This window comes from Ambystoma mexicanum, chromosome 2p (genome assembly GCF_040938575.1).
Source record: "Ambystoma mexicanum isolate Mex_15411 chromosome 2p, UKY_AmexF1_1, whole genome shotgun sequence".
Lineage (NCBI taxonomy): Eukaryota > Metazoa > Chordata > Amphibia > Caudata > Ambystomatidae > Ambystoma > Ambystoma mexicanum.
The window spans coordinates 1,501,040,977-1,501,068,669 of NC_090923.1; positions in this window are offsets into that span (position 1 = coordinate 1,501,040,977).

Here is a 27,693-nt window from a genome sequence, read left to right on the forward strand (position 1 = left end):
AAGGGAAGGAGTTGGATATCACATTTCATGTTATAGGAAGGGTCTCAGGTTGGAATGGGAAGGAGTTGGATATCACATTTCATGTTATAGGAAGGGTCTCAGGATTGGAATGGGAAGGAGTTGGATATCACATCTCAAGCTTTAGGAAGGGTCTCAGGTTTGGTATAAGCATTGAGATAGCACATCCCATGCTATAGGAAGGGTCTCAGGATTGGAATGGGAAGGAGTTGGATATCACATCTCATGTTATAGGAAAGATCTCAGGTTTGGTATTCGAAGCATTGAGACATCACATCTCATGTTATAGGAAGGGTCTCAGGATTGGAATGGGAAGAAGTTGGATATCACATCTCATGCTATAGGAAGGGTCTCAGGTTTGGAAGGGGAAGGAGTTGGATATCCAATCTCATGTTATAGGACTGGTCTCAGGTTTGGTATTAGAAGCATTGAGATATCCCATCGCATGCTGTAGGAAGGTTCTCAGGTTTGGAATGGGGAGGAATTGTATATCAAATCTCATGTCATAGGAAGGATCTCAGGTTTGGTATTAGAAGCATTGAGATAGCACATCTCATGCTATAGGAATGGTCTCAGGATTGGAATGGGAAGGAGTTGGATATTACATTCCTGCTATAGGAAGGGTCTCATGTTTGGAATGGGAATGTGTTGGATATCACATATGCTATAGGAAGGGTCTCAGGTTTGGAACGGGAAGGAGTTGGATATCACATCTCATGTTATAGGAAGGGTCTCAGGTTTGGTATAAGCATTGAGATATCACATCTCTGCTATCGGAAGTGTCTCAGGATTGGAATGGGAAGGTGTTGGATATCCCATCTCATGTTATAGGACGGGTCTCAGGTTTGTTATTAGAATCATTGAGATATCATATTGCATGCTGTAGGAAGGGTCTAAGGATTGGAATGGGAAGGAGTTGGATATCCCATCTCATGTTATAGTAAGAGTCTCAAGTTTGGTATTAGAAGCATTTAGATATCATATCTCATGCTATAGGAAGTGTCTCAGGATTGGAATGGGAAGGAGTTGGATATCACATTTCATGTTAGAGGAAGGATCTCAGGTTTGGTATTAGAGGCATTGAGATATCACATCTCATGCTCTAGGAAGGGTCTCAGGATTGGAATGGGAAGGAGTTGGATATCACATCTCATGCTATAGGAAGGGTCTCAGGTTTGGTATAAGCATTGAGATATCACATCTCATGCTATAGGAAGGGTCTCAGGATTGGAATGGGAAGGAGTTGGATATCACATCTCATGTTATAGGAAGGATCTCAGGTTTGGTATTAGAAGCATTGAGACATCACATCTCATGCTATCGGAAGGGTCTCAGGATTGGAATGGGAAGGACTTGGATATCACATCTCATGCTATAGGGAGGATCTCAAGTTTGATATTAGAAGCATTGAGATATCATATCTCATGCTATAGGAAGGGTCTCAGGATTGGAAAGGGAAGGAGTTGGATATCACATCTCATGCTATAGGAAGGGTCTCAGGTTTGGTATAAGCAGTGAGATATCACATCTCATGTTATAGGAAGTGTCTCAGGATTGGAATGGGAAGGAGTTGGATATCACATCTCATGTTATAGGAAGGATCTCAGGTTTGGTATAAGCATTGAGATATCACATCTCTACTATCGGAAGGGTCTCAGGATTGGAATGGGAAGGACTTGGATATCACATCTCATGCTATAGGAAGGGTCTCAGGTTTGGTATAAGCATTGAGATATCACATCTCATGCTATAGAAAGGGTCTCAGGATTGGAATGGGAAGGAGTTGGATATCACATCTCATGTTATAGGAAGGATCTCAGGTTTGGTATTAGAAGCATTGAGACATCACATCTCATGCTATCGGAAGGGTCTCAGGATTGGAATGGGAAGGACTTGGATATCACATCTCATGCTATAGGGAGGGTCTCAAGTTTGATATTAGAAGCATTGAGATATCACATCTCATGATTTGGGAAGGGTCTCAGGGATGGAATGGGAAGGAGTTGGATATCACATCTCATGCTATAGGAAGGGTCTCAGGTTTGGTATAAGCAGTGAGATATCACATCTCTGCTATCGGAAGTGTCTCAGGATTGGAATGGGAAGGAGTTGGATATCCCATCTCATGTTATAGGACGGGTCTCAGGTTTTTTATTAAAATCATTGAGATATCATATTGCATGCTGTAGGAAGGGTCTAAGGATTGGAATGGGAAGGACTTGGATATCACATCTCATGCTATAGATAGGCTCTCAGGTTTGGAAATTGAAGGAGTTGGATATCACATTTCATGTTAGAGGAAGGATCTCAGGTTTGGTATTAGAGGCATTGAGATATCACATCTCAGGCTATAGGAAGGGTCTCAGGATTGGAATGGGAAGGAGTTGGATATCACATCTCATGCTATAGGAAGGGTCTCAGGTTTTGTTATAAGCATTGAGATATCACATCTCATGCTATAGGAAGGGTCTCAGGATTGGAATGGGAAGGACTTGGATATCACATCTCATGCTATAGATAGGCTCTCAGGTTTGGAAAGTGAAGGAGTTGGATATCACATTTCATGTTAGAGGAAGGATCTCAGGTTTGGTATTAGAGGCATTGAGATATCACATCTCAGGCTATAGGAAGGGTCTCAGGATTGGAATGGGAAGGAGTTGGATATCACATCTCATGCTATAGGAAGGGTCTCAGGTTTTGTTATAAGCATTGAGATATCACATCTCATGCTATAGGAAGGGTCTCAGGATTGGAATGGAAGGAGTTGGATATCACATCTCATGTTATAGGAAGGATCTCAGGTTTGGTATTAGAAGCATTGAGACATCACATCTCATGCTATAGGAAGGGTCTCAGGATTGGAATGGGAAGGAGTTGGATATCACATCTCATGCTATAGGAAGGGTCTCAGGATTGGAATGGGAAGGAGTTGTATATGACATCTCATGCCGTAGGGAGGGCCTCAGGTTTGGTATAAACATTGAGATATCACATCTCTGCTATCGAAAGGGTCTCAGGATTGGAATGGGAAGGAGTTGGATATCCCATCTCATGTTATAGGAAGAGTCTCAGGTTTGGTATTAGAAGCATTGAGATATCACATCTCATGCTATAGGAAGTGTCTCAGGATTGGAATGGGAAGGACTTGGGTATCACATCTCATGCTATAGGGAGGGTCTCAAGTTTGATATTAGAAGCATTGAGATATCACATCTCATGCTATAGGAAGGGTCTCAGGATTGGAATGGGAAGGAGTTGGATATCACATCTCATGCTATAGGAAGGGTCTCAGGTTTGGTATAAGCAGTGAGATATCACATCTCATGCTATAGGAAGTGTCTCAGGATTGGAATGGGAAGGAGTTGGATATCACATCTCATGTTATAGGAAGGATCTCAGGTTTGGTATAAGCATTGAGATATCAGATCTCTGCTATCGGAAGGGTCTCAGGATTGGAAAGGGAAGGAGTTGGATATTCCCATCTTATGTTATAGGAAGGGTCTCAGGTTTGGTATTAGAAGCATTGAGATATCACATCTCATGCTATAGAAAGGGTCTCAGGATTGGAATGGGAAGGACTTGGATATCACATCTCTTGCTATAGGGAGGGTCTCAAGTTTGATATTAGAAGCATTGAGGTATCACATTTCATGATATCGGAAGGGTCTCAAGATTGGAATGGGAAGGAGTTGGATATCACATCTCATGATAAAGGAAGGGTCTAAGGTTTGGAAGGGGAAGGATTTGGATATCACATCTCATGTTATAGGACGGGTCTCAGGTTTGGTATTAGAAGCATTGAGATATCAAGTCTCATGGTATAGGAAGGGTCTCAGGATTGGAATGGGATGGAGTTGGATATCACATCTCAAGCTATAGGAAGGGTCTCAGGATTAGAATGGGAAGGAGTTTGATATCACATCTCATGCCATAGTATGGGTCTCAGGTTTGGTAGAAGCATTGGGATATCACATCTCATGCTATCGGAAGGGTATCGGGATTGGATTTGGAAGGAGTTGGATATCCCATCTCATGCTATAGGAAGGGTCTCAGGTTGGAATGGGAAGGAGTTGGATATCACATCTCATGTTATAGGAAGGGTCTCAGGATTGGAATGGGAAGTACTTGGATATCACATCTCATGCTATAGGAAGGCTCTCAGGTTTGCAAGGGGAAAGAGTTGGATATCACATTTCATGCTATCAGAAGGATCTCAGGTTTGGTATAGAAGCATTGAGATATCATATCTTATGCTATCAGAAGAGTCTCAGGATTGGAATGGGAAGGAGTTGGATATCACATCTCATGCTAAAGGGAGGGTCTCAGGTTTGGAAGATAAGGATTTGGATATCACATCTCATGTTATAGGAAGGATCTCAGGTTTGGTATTAGAAGTATTGAGATATCACATCTCATGCTATCGGAAGGATCTCAGGTTTGGTATAGAAGCATTGAGATATATCTTATGCTATCAGAAGGGTCTCAGGATTGGAATGGGAAGGAGTTGGATATCACATCTCATGCTAAAGGGAGGGTCTCAGGTTTGGAAAGGGAAGGAGTTGGATATCACATTTCATGTTATAGGAAGGGTCTCAGGTTGGAATGGGAAGGAGTTGGATATCACATTTCATGTTATAGGAAGGGTCTCAGGATTGGAATGGGAAGGAGTTGGATATCACATCTCAAGCTTTAGGAAGGGTCTCAGGTTTGGTATAAGCATTGAGATAGCACATCCCATGCTATAGGAAGGGTCTCAGGATTGGAATGGGAAGGAGTTGGATATCACATCTCATGTTATAGGAAAGATCTCAGGTTTGGTATTCGAAGCATTGAGACATCACATCTCATGTTATAGGAAGGGTCTCAGGATTGGAATGGGAAGAAGTTGGATATCACATCTCATGCTATAGGAAGGGTCTCAGGTTTGGAAGGGGAAGGAGTTGGATATCCAATCTCATGTTATAGGACTGGTCTCAGGTTTGGTATTAGAAGCATTGAGATATCCCATCGCATGCTGTAGGAAGGTTCTCAGGTTTGGAATGGGGAGGAATTGTATATCACATCTCATGTCATAGGAAGGATCTCAGGTTTGGTATTAGAAGCATTGAGATATCACATCTCATGCTATAGGAATGGTCTCAGGATTGGAATGGGAAGGAGTTGGATATTACATTCCTGCTATAGGAAGGGTCTCATGTTTGGAATGGGAATGTGTTGGATATCACATATGCTATAGGAAGGGTCTCAGGTTTGGAACGGGAAGGAGTTGGATATCACATCTCATGTTATAGGAAGGGTCTCAGGTTTGGTATAAGCATTGAGATATCACATCTCTGCTATCGGAAGTGTCTCAGGATTGGAATGGGAAGGTGTTGGATATCCCATCTCATGTTATAGGAAGAGTCTCAGGTTTGGTATTAGAAGCATTGAGATATCACATCTCATGCTATAGGAAGTGTCTCAGGATTGGAATGGGAAGGACTTGGGTATCACATCTCATGCTATAGGGAGGGTCTCAAGTTTGATATTAGAAGCATTGAGATATCACATCTCATGCTATAGGAAGGGTCTCAGGATTGGAATGGGAAGGAGTTGGATATCACATCTCATGCTATAGGAAGGGTCTCAGGTTTGGTATAAGCAGTGAGATATCACATCTCATGCTATAGGAAGTGTCTCAGGATTGGAATGGGAAGGAGTTGGATATCACATCTCATGTTATAGGAAGGATCTCAGGTTTGGTATAAGCATTGAGATATCAGATCTCTGCTATCGGAAGGGTCTCAGGATTGGAAAGGGAAGGAGTTGGATATTCCCATCTTATGTTATAGGAAGGGTCTCAGGTTTGGTATTAGAAGCATTGAGATATCACATCTCATGCTATAGAAAGGGTCTCAGGATTGGAATGGGAAGGACTTGGATATCACATCTCTTGCTATAGGGAGGGTCTCAAGTTTGATATTAGAAGCATTGAGGTATCACATTTCATGATATCGGAAGGGTCTCAAGATTGGAATGGGAAGGAGTTGGATATCACATCTCATGATAAAGGAAGGGTCTAAGGTTTGGAAGGGGAAGGATTTGGATATCACATCTCATGTTATAGGACGGGTCTCAGGTTTGGTATTAGAAGCATTGAGATATCAAGTCTCATGGTATAGGAAGGGTCTCAGGATTGGAATGGGATGGAGTTGGATATCACATCTCAAGCTATAGGAAGGGTCTCAGGATTAGAATGGGAAGGAGTTTGTTATCACATCTCATGCCATAGTATGGGTCTCAGGTTTGGTAGAAGCATTGGGATATCACATCTCATGCTATCGGAAGGGTATCGGGATTGGATTTGGAAGGAGTTGGATATCCCATCTCATGCTATAGGAAGGGTCTCAGGTTGGAATGGGAAGGAGTTGGATATCACATCTCATGTTATAGGAAGGGTCTCAGGATTGGAATGGGAAGTACTTGGATATCACATCTCATGCTATAGGAAGGCTCTCAGGTTTGCAAGGGGAAAGAGTTGGATATCACATTTCATGCTATCAGAAGGATCTCAGGTTTGGTATAGAAGCATTGAGATATCATATCTTATGCTATCAGAAGAGTCTCAGGATTGGAATGGGAAGGAGTTGGATATCACATCTCATGCTAAAGGGAGGGTCTCAGGTTTGGAAGATAAGGATTTGGATATCACATCTCATGTTATAGGAAGGATCTCAGGTTTGGTATTAGAAGTATTGAGATATCACATCTCATGCTATCGGAAGGATCTCAGGTTTGGTATAGAAGCATTGAGATATATCTTATGCTATCAGAAGGGTCTCAGGATTGGAATGGGAAGGAGTTGGATATCACATCTCATGCTAAAGGGAGGGTCTCAGGTTTGGAAAGGGAAGGAGTTGGATATCACATTTCATGTTATAGGAAGGGTCTCAGGATTGGAATGGGAAGGAGTTGGATATCACATCTCAAGCTTTAGGAAGGGTCTCAGGTTTGGTATAAGCATTGAGATAGCACATCCCATGCTATAGGAAGGGTCTCAGGATTGGAATGGGAAGGAGTTGGATATCACATCTCATGTTATAGGAAAGATCTCAGGTTTGGTATTCGAAGCATTGAGACATCACATCTCATGTTATAGGAAGGGTCTCAGGATTGGAATGGGAAGAAGTTGGATATCACATCTCATGCTATAGGAAGGGTCTCAGGTTTGGAAGGGGAAGGAGTTGGATATCCAATCTCATGTTATAGGACTGGTCTCAGGTTTGGTATTAGAAGCATTGAGATATCCCATCGCATGCTGTAGGAAGGTTCTCAGGTTTGGAATGGGGAGGAATTGTATATCACATCTCATGTCATAGGAAGGATCTCAGGTTTGGTATTAGAAGCATTGAGATATCACATCTCATGCTATAGGAATGGTCTCAGGATTGGAATGGGAAGGAGTTGGATATTACATTCCTGCTATAGGAAGGGTCTCATGTTTGGAATGGGGATGTGTTGGATATCACATATGCTATAGGAAGGGTCTCAGGTTTGGAACGGGAAGGAGTTGGATATCACATCTCATGTTATAGGAAGGGTCTCAGGTTTGGTATAAGCATTGAGATATCACATCTCTGCTATCGGAAGTGTCTCAGGATTGGAATGGGAAGGTGTTGGATATCCCATCTCATGTTATAGGACGGGTCTCAGGTTTGTTATTAGAATCATTGAGATATCATATTGCATGCTGTAGGAAGGGTCTAAGGATTGGAATGGGAAGGAGTTGGATATCCCATCTCATGTTATAGTAAGAGTCTCAAGTTTGGTATTAGAAGCATTTAGATATCACATCTCATGCTATAGGAAGTGTCTCAGGATTGGAATGGGAAGGAGTTGGATATCACATTTCATGTTAGAGGAAGGATCTCAGGTTTGGTATTAGAGGCATTGAGATATCACATCTCATGCTCTAGGAAGGGTCTCAGGATTGGAATGGGAAGGAGTTGGATATCACATCTCATGCTATAGGAAGGGTCTCAGGTTTGGTATAAGCATTGAGATATCACATCTCATGCTATAGGAAGGGTCTCAGGATTGGAATGGGAAGGAGTTGGATATCACATCTCATGTTATAGGAAGGATCTCAGGTTTGGTATTAGAAGCATTGAGACATCACATCTCATGCTATCGGAAGGGTCTCAGGATTGGAATGGGAAGGACTTGGATATCACATCTCATGCTATAGGGAGGGTCTCAAGTTTGATATTAGAAGCATTGAGATATCATATCTCATGCTATAGGAAGGGTCTCAGGATTGGAAAGGGAAGGAGTTGGATATCACATCTCATGCTATAGGAAGGGTCTCAGGTTTGGTATAAGCAGTGAGATATCACATCTCATGCTATAGGAAGTGTCTCAGGATTGGAATGGGAAGGAGTTGGATATCACATCTCATGTTATAGGAAGGATCTCAGGTTTGGTATAAGCATTGAGATATCACATCTCTACTATCGGAAGGGTCTCAGGATTGGAATGGGAAGGACTTGGATATCACATCTCATGCTATAGGAAGGGTCTCAGGTTTGGTATAAGCATTGAGATATCACATCTCATGCTATAGAAAGGGTCTCAGGATTGGAATGGGAAGGAGTTGGATATCACATCTCATGTTATAGGAAGGATCTCAGGTTTGGTATTAGAAGCATTGAGACATCACATCTCATGCTATCGGAAGGGTCTCAGGATTGGAATGGGAAGGACTTGGATATCACATCTCATGCTATAGGGAGGGTCTCAAGTTTGATATTAGAAGCATTGAGATATCACATCTCATGATTTGGGAAGGGTCTCAGGGATGGAATGGGAAGGAGTTGGATATCACATCTCATGCTATAGGAAGGGTCTCAGGTTTGGTATAAGCAGTGAGATATCACATCTCTGCTATCGGAAGTGTCTCAGGATTGGAATGGGAAGGAGTTGGATATCCCATCTCATGTTATAGGACGGGTCTCAGGTTTTTTATTAAAATCATTGAGATATCATATTGCATGCTGTAGGAAGGGTCTAAGGATTGGAATGGGAAGGACTTGGATATCACATCTCATGCTATAGATAGGCTCTCAGGTTTGGAAATTGAAGGAGTTGGATATCACATTTCATGTTAGAGGAAGGATCTCAGGTTTGGTATTAGAGGCATTGAGATATCACATCTCAGGCTATAGGAAGGGTCTCAGGATTGGAATGGGAAGGAGTTGGATATCACATCTCATGCTATAGGAAGGGTCTCAGGTTTTGTTATAAGCATTGAGATATCACATCTCATGCTATAGGAAGGGTCTCAGGATTGGAATGGGAAGGACTTGGATATCACATCTCATGCTATAGATAGGCTCTCAGGTTTGGAAAGTGAAGGAGTTGGATATCACATTTCATGTTAGAGGAAGGATCTCAGGTTTGGTATTAGAGGCATTGAGATATCACATCTCAGGCTATAGGAAGGGTCTCAGGATTGGAATGGGAAGGAGTTGGATATCACATCTCATGCTATAGGAAGGGTCTCAGGTTTTGTTATAAGCATTGAGATATCACATCTCATGCTATAGGAAGGGTCTCAGGATTGGAATGGAAGGAGTTGGATATCACATCTCATGTTATAGGAAGGATCTCAGGTTTGGTATTAGAAGCATTGAGACATCACATCTCATGCTATAGGAAGGGTCTCAGGATTGGAATGGGAAGGAGTTGTATATGACATCTCATGCCGTAGGGAGGGCCTCAGGTTTGGTATAAACATTGAGATATCACATCTCTGCTATCGAAAGGGTCTCAGGATTGGAATGGGAAGGAGTTGGATATCCCATCTCATGTTATAGGAAGAGTCTCAGGTTTGGTATTAGAAGCATTGAGATATCACATCTCATGCTATAGGAAGGGTCTCAGGATTGGAATGGGAAGGAGTTGGATATCACATCTCATGCTATAGGAAGGGTCTCAGGTTTGGTATAAGCAGTGAGATATCACATCTCATGCTATAGGAAGTGTCTCAGGATTGGAATGGGAAGGAGTTGGATATCACATCTCATGTTATAGGAAGGATCTCAGGTTTGGTATAAGCATTGAGATATCAGATCTCTGCTATCGGAAGGGTCTCAGGATTGGAAAGGGAAGGAGTTGGATATTCCCATCTTATGTTATAGGAAGGGTCTCAGGTTTGGTATTAGAAGCATTGAGATATCACATCTCATGCTATAGAAAGGGTCTCAGGATTGGAATGGGAAGGACTTGGATATCACATCTCTTGCTATAGGGAGGGTCTCAAGTTTGATATTAGAAGCATTGAGGTATCACATTTCATGATATCGGAAGGGTCTCAAGATTGGAATGGGAAGGAGTTGGATATCACATCTCATGATAAAGGAAGGGTCTAAGGTTTGGAAGGGGAAGGATTTGGATATCACATCTCATGTTATAGGACGGGTCTCAGGTTTGGTATTAGAAGCATTGAGATATCAAGTCTCATGGTATAGGAAGGGTCTCAGGATTGGAATGGGATGGAGTTGGATATCACATCTCAAGCTATAGGAAGGGTCTCAGGATTAGAATGGGAAGGAGTTTGTTATCACATCTCATGCCATAGTATGGGTCTCAGGTTTGGTAGAAGCATTGGGATATCACATCTCATGCTATCGGAAGGGTATCGGGATTGGATTTGGAAGGAGTTGGATATCCCATCTCATGCTATAGGAAGGGTCTCAGGTTGGAATGGGAAGGAGTTGGATATCACATCTCATGTTATAGGAAGGGTCTCAGGATTGGAATGGGAAGTACTTGGATATCACATCTCATGCTATAGGAAGGCTCTCAGGTTTGCAAGGGGAAAGAGTTGGATATCACATTTCATGCTATCAGAAGGATCTCAGGTTTGGTATAGAAGCATTGAGATATCATATCTTATGCTATCAGAAGAGTCTCAGGATTGGAATGGGAAGGAGTTGGATATCACATCTCATGCTAAAGGGAGGGTCTCAGGTTTGGAAGATAAGGATTTGGATATCACATCTCATGTTATAGGAAGGATCTCAGGTTTGGTATTAGAAGTATTGAGATATCACATCTCATGCTATCGGAAGGATCTCAGGTTTGGTATAGAAGCATTGAGATATATCTTATGCTATCAGAAGGGTCTCAGGATTGGAATGGGAAGGAGTTGGATATCACATCTCATGCTAAAGGGAGGGTCTCAGGTTTGGAAAGGGAAGGAGTTGGATATCACATTTCATGTTATAGGAAGGGTCTCAGGTTGGAATGGGAAGGAGTTGGATATCACATTTCATGTTATAGGAAGGGTCTCAGGATTGGAATGGGAAGGAGTTGGATATCACATCTCAAGCTTTAGGAAGGGTCTCAGGTTTGGTATAAGCATTGAGATAGCACATCCCATGCTATAGGAAGGGTCTCAGGATTGGAATGGGAAGGAGTTGGATATCACATCTCATGTTATAGGAAAGATCTCAGGTTTGGTATTCGAAGCATTGAGACATCACATCTCATGTTATAGGAAGGGTCTCAGGATTGGAATGGGAAGAAGTTGGATATCACATCTCATGCTATAGGAAGGGTCTCAGGTTTGGAAGGGGAAGGAGTTGGATATCCAATCTTATGTTATAGGACTGGTCTCAGGTTTGGTATTAGAAGCATTGAGATATCCCATCGCATGCTGTAGGAAGGTTCTCAGGTTTGGAATGGGGAGGAATTGTATATCACATCTCATGTCATAGGAAGGATCTCAGGTTTGGTATTAGAAGCATTGAGATATCACATCTCATGCTATAGGAATGGTCTCAGGATTGGAATGGGAAGGAGTTGGATATTACATTCCTGCTATAGGAAGGGTCTCATGTTTGGAATGGGAATGTGTTGGATATCACATATGCTATAGGAAGGGTCTCAGGTTTGGAACGGGAAGGAGTTGGATATCACATCTCATGTTATAGGAAGGGTCTCAGGTTTGGTATAAGCATTGAGATATCACATCTCTGCTATCGGAAGTGTCTCAGGATTGGAATGGGAAGGTGTTGGATATCCCATCTCATGTTATAGGACGGGTCTCAGGTTTGTTATTAGAATCATTGAGATATCATATTGCATGCTGTAGGAAGGGTCTAAGGATTGGAATGGGAAGGAGTTGGATATCCCATCTCATATTATAGTAAGAGTCTCAAGTTTGGTATTAGAAGCATTTAGATATCACATCTCATGCTATAGGAAGTGTCTCAGGATTGGAATGGGAAGGAGTTGGATATCACATTTCATGTTAGAGGAAGGATCTCAGGTTTGGTATTAGAGGCATTGAGATATCACATCTCATGCTCTAGGAAGGGTCTCAGGATTGGAATGGGAAGGAGTTGGATATCACATCTCATGCTATAGGAAGGGTCTCAGGTTTGGTATAAGCATTGAGATATCACATCTCATGCTATAGGAAGGGTCTCAGGATTGGAATGGGAAGGAGTTGGATATCACATCTCATGTTATAGGAAGGATCTCAGGTTTGGTATTAGAAGCATTGAGACATCACATCTCATGCTATCGGAAGGGTCTCAGGATTGGAATGGGAAGGACTTGGATATCACATCTCATGCTATAGGGAGGGTCTCAAGTTTGATATTAGAAGCATTGAGATATCATATCTCATGCTATAGGAAGGGTCTCAGGATTGGAAAGGGAAGGAGTTGGATATCACATCTCATGCTATAGGAAGGGTCTCAGGTTTGGTATAAGCAGTGAGATATCACATCTCATGCTATAGGAAGTGTCTCAGGATTGGAATGGGAAGGAGTTGGATATCACATCTCATGTTATAGGAAGGATCTCAGGTTTGGTATAAGCATTGAGATATCACATCTCTACTATCGGAAGGGTCTCAGGATTGGAATGGGAAGGACTTGGATATCACATCTCATGCTATAGGAAGGGTCTCAGGTTTGGTATAAGCATTGAGATATCACATCTCATGCTATAGAAAGGGTCTCAGGATTGGAATGGGAAGGAGTTGGATATCACATCTCATGTTATAGGAAGGATCTCAGGTTTGGTATTAGAAGCATTGAGACATCACATCTCATGCTATCGGAAGGGTCTCAGGATTGGAATGGGAAGGACTTGGATATCACATCTCATGCTATAGGGAGGGTCTCAAGTTTGATATTAGAAGCATTGAGATATCACATCTCATGATTTGGGAAGGGTCTCAGGGATGGAATGGGAAGGAGTTGGATATCACATCTCATGCTATAGGAAGGGTCTCAGGTTTGGTATAAGCAGTGAGATATCACATCTCTGCTATCGGAAGTGTCTCAGGATTGGAATGGGAAGGAGTTGGATATCCCATCTCATGTTATAGGACGGGTCTCAGGTTTTTTATTAAAATCATGGAGATATCATATTGCATGCTGTAGGAAGGGTCTAAGGATTGGAATGGGAAGGACTTGGATATCACATCTCATGCTATAGATAGGCTCTCAGGTTTGGAAATTGAAGGAGTTGGATATCACATTTCATGTTAGAGGAAGGATCTCAGGTTTGGTATTAGAGGCATTGAGATATCACATCTCAGGCTATAGGAAGGGTCTCAGGATTGGAATGGGAAGGAGTTGGATATCACATCTCATGCTATAGGAAGGGTCTCAGGTTTTGTTATAAGCATTGAGATATCACATCTCATGCTATAGGAAGGGTCTCAGGATTGGAATGGGAAGGACTTGGATATCACATCTCATGCTATAGATAGGCTCTCAGGTTTGGAAAGTGAAGGAGTTGGATATCACATTTCATGTTAGAGGAAGGATCTCAGGTTTGGTATTAGAGGCATTGAGATATCACATCTCAGGCTATAGGAAGGGTCTCAGGATTGGAATGGGAAGGAGTTGGATATCACATCTCATGCTATAGGAAGGGTCTCAGGTTTTGTTATAAGCATTGAGATATCACATCTCATGCTATAGGAAGGGTCTCAGGATTGGAATGGAAGGAGTTGGATATCACATCTCATGTTATAGGAAGGATCTCAGGTTTGGTATTAGAAGCATTGAGACATCACATCTCATGCTATAGGAAGGGTCTCAGGATTGGAATGGGAAGGAGTTGGATATCACATCTCATGCTATAGGAAGGGTCTCAGGATTGGAATGGGAAGGAGTTGTATATGACATCTCATGCCGTAGGGAGGGTCTCAGGTTTGGTATAAACATTGAGATATCACATCTCTGCTATCGAAAGGGTCTCAGGATTGGAATGGGAAGGAGTTGGATATCCCATCTCATGTTATAGGAAGAGTCTCAGGTTTGGTATTAGAAGCATTGAGATATCACATCTCATGCTATAGGAAGTGTCTCAGGATTGGAATGGGAAGGACTTGGGTATCACATCTCATGCTATAGGGAGGGTCTCAAGTTTGATATTAGAAGCATTGAGATATCACATCTCATGCTATAGGAAGGGTCTCAGGATTGGAATGGGAAGGAGTTGGATATCACATCTCATGCTATAGGAAGGGTCTCAGGTTTGGTATAAGCAGTGAGATATCACATCTCATGCTATAGGAAGTGTCTCAGGATTGGAATGGGAAGGAGTTGGATATCACATCTCATGTTATAGGAAGGATCTCAGGTTTGGTATAAGCATTGAGATATCAGATCTCTGCTATCGGAAGGGTCTCAGGATTGGAAAGGGAAGGAGTTGGATATTCCCATCTTATGTTATAGGAAGGGTCTCAGGTTTGGTATTAGAAGCATTGAGATATCACATCTCATGCTATAGAAAGGGTCTCAGGATTGGAATGGGAAGGACTTGGATATCACATCTCTTGCTATAGGGAGGGTCTCAAGTTTGATATTAGAAGCATTGAGGTATCACATTTCATGATATCGGAAGGGTCTCAAGATTGGAATGGGAAGGAGTTGGATATCACATCTCATGATAAAGGAAGGGTCTAAGGTTTGGAAGGGGAAGGATTTGGATATCACATCTCATGTTATAGGACGGGTCTCAGGTTTGGTATTAGAAGCATTGAGATATCAAGTCTCATGGTATAGGAAGGGTCTCAGGATTGGAATGGGATGGAGTTGGATATCACATCTCAAGCTATAGGAAGGGTCTCAGGATTAGAATGGGAAGGAGTTTGTTATCACATCTCATGCCATAGTATGGGTCTCAGGTTTGGTAGAAGCATTGGGATATCACATCTCATGCTATCGGAAGGGTATCGGGATTGGATTTGGAAGGAGTTGGATATCCCATCTCATGCTATAGGAAGGGTCTCAGGTTGGAATGGGAAGGAGTTGGATATCACATCTCATGTTATAGGAAGGGTCTCAGGATTGGAATGGGAAGTACTTGGATATCACATCTCATGCTATAGGAAGGCTCTCAGGTTTGCAAGGGGAAAGAGTTGGATATCACATTTCATGCTATCAGAAGGATCTCAGGTTTGGTATAGAAGCATTGAGATATCATATCTTATGCTATCAGAAGAGTCTCAGGATTGGAATGGGAAGGAGTTGGATATCACATCTCATGCTAAAGGGAGGGTCTCAGGTTTGGAAGATAAGGATTTGGATATCACATCTCATGTTATAGGAAGGATCTCAGGTTTGGTATTAGAAGTATTGAGATATCACATCTCATGCTATCGGAAGGATCTCAGGTTTGGTATAGAAGCATTGAGATATATCTTATGCTATCAGAAGGGTCTCAGGATTGGAATGGGAAGGAGTTGGATATCACATCTCATGCTAAAGGGAGGGTCTCAGGTTTGGAAAGGGAAGGAGTTGGATATCACATTTCATGTTATAGGAAGGGTCTCAGGTTGGAATGGGAAGGAGTTGGATATCACATTTCATGTTATAGGAAGGGTCTCAGGATTGGAATGGGAAGGAGTTGGATATCACATCTCAAGCTTTAGGAAGGGTCTCAGGTTTGGTATAAGCATTGAGATAGCACATCCCATGCTATAGGAAGGGTCTCAGGATTGGAATGGGAAGGAGTTGGATATCACATCTCATGTTATAGGAAAGATCTCAGGTTTGGTATTCGAAGCATTGAGACATCACATCTCATGTTATAGTAAGGGTCTCAGGATTGGAATGGGAAGAAGTTGGATATCACATCTCATGCTATAGGAAGGGTCTCAGGTTTGGAAGGGGAAGGAGTTGGATATCCAATCTCATGTTATAGGACTGGTCTCAGGTTTGGTATTAGAAGCATTGAGATATCCCATCGCATGCTGTAGGAAGGTTCTCAGGTTTGGAATGGGGAGGAATTGTATATCACATCTCATGTCATAGGAAGGATCTCAGGTTTGGTATTAGAAGCATTGAGATATCACATCTCATGCTATAGGAATGGTCTCAGGATTGGAATGGGAAGGAGTTGGATATTACATTCCTGCTATAGGAAGGGTCTCATGTTTGGAATGGGAATGTGTTGGATATCACATATGCTATAGGAAGGGTCTCAGGTTTGGAACGGGAAGGAGTTGGATATCACATCTCATGTTATAGGAAGGGTCTCAGGTTTGGTATAAGCATTGAGATATCACATCTCTGCTATCGGAAGTGTCTCAGGATTGGAATGGGAAGGTGTTGGATATCCCATCTCATGTTATAGGACGGGTCTCAGGTTTGTTATTAGAATCATTGAGATATCATATTGCATGCTGTAGGAAGGGTCTAAGGATTGGAATGGGAAGGAGTTGGATATCCCATCTCATGTTATAGTAAGAGTCTCAAGTTTGGTATTAGAAGCATTTAGATATCATATCTCATGCTATAGGAAGTGTCTCAGGATTGGAATGGGAAGGAGTTGGATATCACATTTCATGTTAGAGGAAGGATCTCAGGTTTGGTATTAGAGGCATTGAGATATCACATCTCATGCTCTAGGAAGGGTCTCAGGATTGGAATGGGAAGGAGTTGGATATCACATCTCATGCTATAGGAAGGGTCTCAGGTTTGGTATAAGCATTGAGATATCACATCTCATGCTATAGGAAGGGTCTCAGGATTGGAATGGGAAGGAGTTGGATATCACATCTCATGTTATAGGAAGGATCTCAGGTTTGGTATTAGAAGCATTGAGACATCACATCTCATGCTATCGGAAGGGTCTCAGGATTGGAATGGGAAGGACTTGGATATCACATCTCATGCTATAGGGAGGATCTCAAGTTTGATATTAGAAGCATTGAGATATCATATCTCATGCTATAGGAAGGGTCTCAGGATTGGAAAGGGAAGGAGTTGGATATCACATCTCATGCTATAGGAAGGGTCTCAGGTTTGGTATAAGCAGTGAGATATCACATCTCATGTTATAGGAAGTGTCTCAGGATTGGAATGGGAAGGAGTTGGATATCACATCTCATGTTATAGGAAGGATCTCAGGTTTGGTATAAGCATTGAGATATCACATCTCTACTATCGGAAGGGTCTCAGGATTGGAATGGGAAGGACTTGGATATCACATCTCATGCTATAGGAAGGGTCTCAGGTTTGGTATAAGCATTGAGATATCACATCTCATGCTATAGAAAGGGTCTCAGGATTGGAATGGGAAGGAGTTGGATATCACATCTCATGTTATAGGAAGGATCTCAGGTTTGGTATTAGAAGCATTGAGACATCACATCTCATGCTATCGGAAGGGTCTCAGGATTGGAATGGGAAGGACTTGGATATCACATCTCATGCTATAGGGAGGGTCTCAAGTTTGATATTAGAAGCATTGAGATATCACATCTCATGATTTGGGAAGGGTCTCAGGGATGGAATGGGAAGGAGTTGGATATCACATCTCATGCTATAGGAAGGGTCTCAGGTTTGGTATAAGCAGTGAGATATCACATCTCTGCTATCGGAAGTGTCTCAGGATTGGAATGGGAAGGAGTTGGATATCCCATCTCATGTTATAGGACGGGTCTCAGGTTTTTTATTAAAATCATTGAGATATCATATTGCATGCTGTAGGAAGGGTCTAAGGATTGGAATGGGAAGGACTTGGATATCACATCTCATGCTATAGATAGGCTCTCAGGTTTGGAAATTGAAGGAGTTGGATATCACATTTCATGTTAGAGGAAGGATCTCAGGTTTGGTATTAGAGGCATTGAGATATCACATCTCAGGCTATAGGAAGGGTCTCAGGATTGGAATGGGAAGGACTTGGATATCACATCTCATGCTATAGGAAGGGTCTCAGGTTTTGTTATAAGCATTGAGATATCACATCTCATGCTATAGGAAGGGTCTCAGGATTGGAATGGGAAGGACTTGGATATCACATCTCATGCTATAGATAGGCTCTCAGGTTTGGAAAGTGAAGGAGTTGGATATCACATTTCATGTTAGAGGAAGGATCTCAGGTTTGGTATTAGAGGCATTGAGATATCACATCTCAGGCTATAGGAAGGGTCTCAGGATTGGAATGGGAAGGAGTTGGATATCACATCTCATGCTATAGGAAGGGTCTCAGGTTTTGTTATAAGCATTGAGATATCACATCTCATGCTATAGGAAGGGTCTCAGGATTGGAATGGAAGGAGTTGGATATCACATCTCATGTTATAGGAAGGATCTCAGGTTTGGTATTAGAAGCATTGAGACATCACATCTCATGCTATAGGAAGGGTCTCAGGATTGGAATGGGAAGGAGTTGGATATCACATCTCATGCTATAGGAAGGGTCTCAGGATTGGAATGGGAAGGAGTTGTATATGACATCTCATGCCGTAGGGAGGGCCTCAGGTTTGGTATAAACATTGAGATATCACATCTCTGCTATCGAAAGGGTCTCAGGATTGGAATGGGAAGGAGTTGGATATCCCATCTCATGTTATAGGAAGAGTCTCAGGTTTGGTATTAGAAGCATTGAGATATCACATCTCATGCTATAGGAAGGGTCTCAGGATTGGAATGGGAAGGAGTTGGATATCACATCTCATGCTATAGGAAGGGTCTCAGGTTTGGTATAAGCAGTGAGATATCACATCTCATGCTATAGGAAGTGTCTCAGGATTGGAATGGGAAGGAGTTGGATATCACATCTCATGTTATAGGAAGGATCTCAGGTTTGGTATAAGCATTGAGATATCAGATCTCTGCTATCGGAAGGGTCTCAGGATTGGAAAGGGAAGGAGTTGGATATTCCCATCTTATGTTATAGGAAGGGTCTCAGGTTTGGTATTAGAAGCATTGAGATATCACATCTCATGCTATAGAAAGGGTCTCAGGATTGGAATGGGAAGGACTTGGATATCACATCTCTTGCTATAGGGAGGGTCTCAAGTTTGATATTAGAAGCATTGAGGTATCACATTTCATGATATCGGAAGGGTCTCAAGATTGGAATGGGAAGGAGTTGGATATCACATCTCATGATAAAGGAAGGGTCTAAGGTTTGGAAGGGGAAGGATTTGGATATCACATCTCATGTTATAGGACGGGTCTCAGGTTTGGTATTAGAAACATTGAGATATCAAGTCTCATGGTATAGGAAGGGTCTCAGGATTGGAATGGGATGGAGTTGGATATCACATCTCAAGCTATAGGAAGGGTCTCAGGATTAGAATGGGAAGGAGTTTGTTATCACATCTCATGCCATAGTATGGGTCTCAGGTTTGGTAGAAGCATTGGGATATCACATCTCATGCTATCGGAAGGGTATCGGGATTGGATTTGGAAGGAGTTGGATATCCCATCTCATGCTATAGGAAGGGTCTCAGGTTGGAATGGGAAGGAGTTGGATATCACATCTCATGTTATAGGAAGGGTCTCAGGATTGGAATGGGAAGTACTTGGATATCACATCTCATGCTATAGGAAGGCTCTCAGGTTTGCAAGGGGAAAGAGTTGGATATCACATTTCATGCTATCAGAAGGATCTCAGGTTTGGTATAGAAGCATTGAGATATCATATCTTATGCTATCAGAAGAGTCTCAGGATTGGAATGGGAAGGAGTTGGATATCACATCTCATGCTAAAGGGAGGGTCTCAGGTTTGGAAGATAAGGATTTGGATATCACATCTCATGTTATAGGAAGGATCTCAGGTTTGGTATTAGAAGTATTGAGATATCACATCTCATGCTATCGGAAGGATCTCAGGTTTGGTATAGAAGCATTGAGATATATCTTATGCTATCAGAAGGGTCTCAGGATTGGAATGGGAAGGAGTTGGATATCACATCTCATGCTAAAGGGAGGGTCTCAGGTTTGGAAAGGGAAGGAGTTGGATATCACATTTCATGTTATAGGAAGGGTCTCAGGTTGGAATGGGAAGGAGTTGGATATCACATTTCATGTTATAGGAAGGGTCTCAGGATTGGAATGGGAAGGAGTTGGATATCACATCTCAAGCTTTAGGAAGGGTCTCAGGTTTGGTATAAGCATTGAGATAGCACATCCCATGCTATAGGAAGGGTCTCAGGATTGGAATGGGAAGGAGTTGGATATCACATCTCATGTTATAGGAAAGATCTCAGGTTTGGTATTCGAAGCATTGAGACATCACATCTCATGTTATAGGAAGGGTCTCAGGATTGGAATGGGAAGAAGTTGGATATCACATCTCATGCTATAGGAAGGGTCTCAGGTTTGGAAGGGGAAGGAGTTGGATATCCAATCTCATGTTATAGGACTGGTCTCAGGTTTGGTATTAGAAGCATTGAGATATCCCATCGCATGCTGTAGGAAGGTTCTCAGGTTTGGAATGGGGAGGAATTGTATATCACATCTCATGTCATAGGAAGGATCTCAGGTTTGGTATTAGAAGCATTGAGATATCACATCTCATGCTATAGGAATGGTCTCAGGATTGGAATGGGAAGGAGTTGGATATTACATTCCTGCTATAGGAAGGGTCTCATGTTTGGAATGGGAATGTGTTGGATATCACATATGCTATAGGAAGGGTCTCAGGTTTGGAACGGGAAGGAGTTGGATATCACATCTCATGTTATAGGAAGGGTCTCAGGTTTGGTATAAGCATTGAGATATCACATCTCTGCTATCGGAAGTGTCTCAGGATTGGAATGGGAAGGTGTTGGATATCCCATCTCATGTTATAGGACGGGTCTCAGGTTTGTTATTAGAATCATTGAGATATCATATTGCATGCTGTAGGAAGGGTCTAAGGATTGGAATGGGAAGGAGTTGGATATCCCATCTCATATTATAGTAAGAGTCTCAAGTTTGGTATTAGAAGCATTTAGATATCACATCTCATGCTATAGGAAGTGTCTCAGGATTGGAATGGGAAGGAGTTGGATATCACATTTCATGTTAGAGGAAGGATCTCAGGTTTGGTATTAGAGGCATTGAGATATCACATCTCATGCTCTAGGAAGGGTCTCAGGATTGGAATGGGAAGGAGTTGGATATCACATCTCATGCTATAGGAAGGGTCTCAGGTTTGGTATAAGCATTGAGATATCACATCTCATGCTATAGGAAGGGTCTCAGGATTGGAATGGGAAGGAGTTGGATATCACATCTCATGTTATAGGAAGGATCTCAGGTTTGGTATTAGAAGCATTGAGACATCACATCTCATGCTATCGGAAGGGTCTCAGGATTGGAATGGGAAGGACTTGGATATCACATCTCATGCTATAGGGAGGGTCTCAAGTTTGATATTAGAAGCATTGAGATATCATATCTCATGCTATAGGAAGGGTCTCAGGATTGGAAAGGGAAGGAGTTGGATATCACATCTCATGCTATAGGAAGGGTCTCAGGTTTGGTATAAGCAGTGAGATATCACATCTCATGCTATAGGAAGTGTCTCAGGATTGGAATGGGAAGGAGTTGGATATCACATCTCATGTTATAGGAAGGATCTCAGGTTTGGTATAAGCATTGAGATATCACATCTCTACTATCGGAAGGGTCTCAGGATTGGAATGGGAAGGACTTGGATATCACATCTCATGCTATAGGAAGGGTCTCAGGTTTGGTATAAGCATTGAGATATCACATCTCATGCTATAGAAAGGGTCTCAGGATTGGAATGGGAAGGAGTTGGATATCACATCTCATGTTATAGGAAGGATCTCAGGTTTGGTATTAGAAGCATTGAGACATCACATCTCATGCTATCGGAAGGGTCTCAGGATTGGAATGGGAAGGACTTGGATATCACATCTCATGCTATAGGGAGGGTCTCAAGTTTGATATTAGAAGCATTGAGATATCACATCTCATGATTTGGGAAGGGTCTCAGGGATGGAATGGGAAGGAGTTGGATATCACATCTCATGCTATAGGAAGGGTCTCAGGTTTGGTATAAGCAGTGAGATATCACATCTCTGCTATCGGAAGTGTCTCAGGATTGGAATGGGAAGGAGTTGGATATCCCATCTCATGTTATAGGACGGGTCTCAGGTTTTTTATTAAAATCATTGAGATATCATATTGCATGCTGTAGGAAGGGTCTAAGGATTGGAATGGGAAGGACTTGGATATCACATCTCATGCTATAGATAGGCTCTCAGGTTTGGAAATTGAAGGAGTTGGATATCACATTTCATGTTAGAGGAAGGATCTCAGGTTTGGTATTAGAGGCATTGAGATATCACATCTCAGGCTATAGGAAGGGTCTCAGGATTGGAATGGGAAGGAGTTGGATATCACATCTCATGCTATAGGAAGGGTCTCAGGTTTTGTTATAAGCATTGAGATATCACATCTCATGCTATAGGAAGGGTCTCAGGATTGGAATGGGAAGGACTTGGATATCACATCTCATGCTATAGATAGGCTCTCAGGTTTGGAAAGTGAAGGAGTTGGATATCACATTTCATGTTAGAGGAAGGATCTCAGGTTTGGTATTAGAGGCATTGAGATATCACATCTCAGGCTATAGGAAGGGTCTCAGGATTGGAATGGGAAGGAGTTGGATATCACATCTCATGCTATAGGAAGGGTCTCAGGTTTTGTTATAAGCATTGAGATATCACATCTCATGCTATAGGAAGGGTCTCAGGATTGGAATGGAAGGAGTTGGATATCACATCTCATGTTATAGGAAGGATCTCAGGTTTGGTATTAGAAGCATTGAGACATCACATCTCATGCTATAGGAAGGGTCTCAGGATTGGAATGGGAAGGAGTTGGATATCACATCTCATGCTATAGGAAGGGTCTCAGGATTGGAATGGGAAGGAGTTGTATATGACATCTCATGCCGTAGGGAGGGTCTCAGGTTTGGTATAAACATTGAGATATCACATCTCTGCTATCGAAAGGGTCTCAGGATTGGAATGGGAAGGAGTTGGATATCCCATCTCATGTTATAGGAAGAGTCTCAGGTTTGGTATTAGAAGCATTGAGATATCACATCTCATGCTATAGGAAGTGTCTCAGGATTGGAATGGGAAGGACTTGGGTATCACATCTCATGCTATAGGGAGGGTCTCAAGTTTGATATTAGAAGCATTGAGATATCACATCTCATGCTATAGGAAGGGTCTCAGGATTGGAATGGGAAGGAGTTGGATATCACATCTCATGCTATAGGAAGGGTCTCAGGTTTGGTATAAGCAGTGAGATATCACATCTCATGCTATAGGAAGTGTCTCAGGATTGGAATGGGAAGGAGTTGGATATCACATCTCATGTTATAGGAAGGATCTCAGGTTTGGTATAAGCATTGAGATATCAGATCTCTGCTATCGGAAGGGTCTCAGGATTGGAAAGGGAAGGAGTTGGATATTCCCATCTTATGTTATAGGAAGGGTCTCAGGTTTGGTATTAGAAGCATTGAGATATCACATCTCATGCTATAGAAAGGGTCTCAGGATTGGAATGGGAAGGACTTGGATATCACATCTCTTGCTATAGGGAGGGTCTCAAGTTTGATATTAGAAGCATTGAGGTATCACATTTCATGATATCGGAAGGGTCTCAAGATTGGAATGGGAAGGAGTTGGATATCACATCTCATGATAAAGGAAGGGTCTAAGGTTTGGAAGGGGAAGGATTTGGATATCACATCTCATGTTATAGGACGGGTCTCAGGTTTGGTATTAGAAGCATTGAGATATCAAGTCTCATGGTATAGGAAGGGTCTCAGGATTGGAATGGGATGGAGTTGGATATCACATCTCAAGCTATAGGAAGGGTCTCAGGATTAGAATGGGAAGGAGTTTGTTATCACATCTCATGCCATAGTATGGGTCTCAGGTTTGGTAGAAGCATTGGGATATCACATCTCATGCTATCGGAAGGGTATCGGGATTGGATTTGGAAGGAGTTGGATATCCCATCTCATGCTATAGGAAGGGTCTCAGGTTGGAATGGGAAGGAGTTGGATATCACATCTCATGTTATAGGAAGGGTCTCAGGATTGGAATGGGAAGTACTTGGATATCACATCTCATGCTATAGGAAAGCTCTCAGGTTTGCAAGGGGAAAGAGTTGGATATCACATTTCATGCTATCAGAAGGATCTCAGGTTTGGTATAGAAGCATTGAGATATCATATCTTATGCTATCAGAAGAGTCTCAGGATTGGAATGGGAAGGAGTTGGATATCACATCTCATGCTAAAGGGAGGGTCTCAGGTTTGGAAGATAAGGATTTGGATATCACATCTCATGTTATAGGAAGGATCTCAGGTTTGGTATTAGAAGTATTGAGATATCACATCTCATGCTATCGGAAGGATCTCAGGTTTGGTATAGAAGCATTGAGATATATCTTATGCTATCAGAAGGGTCTCAGGATTGGAATGGGAAGGAGTTGGATATCACATCTCATGCTAAAGGGAGGGTCTCAGGTTTGGAAAGGGAAGGAGTTGGATATCACATTTCATGTTATAGGAAGGGTCTCAGGTTGGAATGGGAAGGAGTTGGATATCACATTTCATGTTATAGGAAGGGTCTCAGGATTGGAATGGGAAGGAGTTGGATATCACATCTCAAGCTTTAGGAAGGGTCTCAGGTTTGGTATAAGCATTGAGATAGCACATCCCATGCTATAGGAAGGGTCTCAGGATTGGAATGGGAAGGAGTTGGATATCACATCTCATGTTATAGGAAAGATCTCAGGTTTGGTATTCGAAGCATTGAGACATCACATCTCATGTTATAGGAAGGGTCTCAGGATTGGAATGGGAAGAAGTTGGATATCACATCTCATGCTATAGGAAGGGTCTCAGGTTTGGAAGGGGAAGGAGTTGGATATCCAATCTCATGTTATAGGACTGGTCTCAGGTTTGGTATTAGAAGCATTGAGATATCCCATCGCATGCTGTAGGAAGGTTCTCAGGTTTGGAATGGGGAGGAATTGTATATCACATCTCATGTCATAGGAAGGATCTCAGGTTTGGTATTAGAAGCATTGAGATATCACATCTCATGCTATAGGAATGGTCTCAGGATTGGAATGGGAAGGAGTTGGATATTACATTCCTGCTATAGGAAGGGTCTCATGTTTGGAATGGGAATGTGTTGGATATCACATATGCTATAGGAAGGGTCTCAGGTTTGGAACGGGAAGGAGTTGGATATCACATCTCATGTTATAGGAAGGGTCTCAGGTTTGGTATAAGCATTGAGATATCACATCTCTGCTATCGGAAGTGTCTCAGGATTGGAATGGGAAGGTGTTGGATATCCCATCTCATGTTATAGGACGGGTCTCAGGTTTGTTATTAGAATCATTGAGATATCATATTGCATGCTGTAGGAAGGGTCTAAGGATTGGAATGGGAAGGAGTTGGATATCCCATCTCATGTTATAGTAAGAGTCTCAAGTTTGGTATTAGAAGCATTTAGATATCATATCTCATGCTATAGGAAGTGTCTCAGGATTGGAATGGGAAGGAGTTGGATATCACATTTCATGTTAGAGGAAGGATCTCAGGTTTGGTATTAGAGGCATTGAGATATCACATCTCATGCTCTAGGAAGGGTCTCAGGATTGGAATGGGAAGGAGTTGGATATCACATCTCATGCTATAGGAAGGGTCTCAGGTTTGGTATAAGCATTGAGATATCACATCTCATGCTATAGGAAGGGTCTCAGGATTGGAATGGGAAGGAGTTGGATATCACATCTCATGTTATAGGAAGGATCTCAGGTTTGGTATTAGAAGCATTGAGACATCACATCTCATGCTATCGGAAGGGTCTCAGGATTGGAATGGGAAGGACTTGGATATCACATCTCATGCTATAGGGAGGATCTCAAGTTTGATATTAGAAGCATTGAGATATCATATCTCATGCTATAGGAAGGGTCTCAGGATTGGAAAGGGAAGGAGTTGGATATCACATCTCATGCTATAGGAAGGGTCTCAGGTTTGGTATAAGCAGTGAGATATCACATCTCATGTTATAGGAAGTGTCTCAGGATTGGAATGGGAAGGAGTTGGATATCACATCTCATGTTATAGGAAGGATCTCAGGTTTGGTATAAGCATTGAGATATCACATCTCTACTATCGGAAGGGTCTCAGGATTGGAATGGGAAGGACTTGGATATCACATCTCATGCTATAGGAAGGGTCTCAGGTTTGGTATAAGCATTGAGATATCACATCTCATGCTATAGAAAGGGTCTCAGGATTGGAATGGGAAGGAGTTGGATATCACATCTCATGTTATAGGAAGGATCTCAGGTTTGGTATTAGAAGCATTGAGACATCACATCTCATGCTATCGGAAGGGTCTCAGGATTGGAATGGGAAGGACTTGGATATCACATCTCATGCTATAGGGAGGGTCTCAAGTTTGATATTAGAAGCATTGAGATATCACATCTCATGATTTGGGAAGGGTCTCAGGGATGGAATGGGAAGGAGTTGGATATCACATCTCATGCTATAGGAAGGGTCTCAGGTTTGGTATAAGCAGTGAGATATCACATCTCTGCTATCGGAAGTGTCTCAGGATTGGAATGGGAAGGAGTTGGATATCCCATCTCATGTTATAGGACGGGTCTCAGGTTTTTTATTAAAATCATTGAGATATCATATTGCATGCTGTAGGAAGGGTCTAAGGATTGGAATGGGAAGGACTTGGATATCACATCTCATGCTATAGATAGGCTCTCAGGTTTGGAAATTGAAGGAGTTGGATATCACATTTCATGTTAGAGGAAGGATCTCAGGTTTGGTATTAGAGGCATTGAGATATCACATCTCAGGCTATAGGAAGGGTCTCAGGATTGGAATGGGAAGGAGTTGGATATCACATCTCATGCTATAGGAAGGGTCTCAGGTTTTGTTATAAGCATTGAGATATCACATCTCATGCTATAGGAAGGGTCTCAGGATTGGAATGGGAAGGACTTGGATATCACATCTCATGCTATAGATAGGCTCTCAGGTTTGGAAAGTGAAGGAGTTGGATATCACATTTCATGTTAGAGGAAGGATCTCAGGTTTGGTATTAGAGGCATTGAGATATCACATCTCAGGCTATAGGAAGGGTCTCAGGATTGGAATGGGAAGGAGTTGGATATCACATCTCATGCTATAGGAAGGGTCTCAGGTTTTGTTATAAGCATTGAGATATCACATCTCATGCTATAGGAAGGGTCTCAGGATTGGAATGGAAGGAGTTGGATATCACATCTCATGTTATAGGAAGGATCTCAGGTTTGGTATTAGAAGCATTGAGACATCACATCTCAT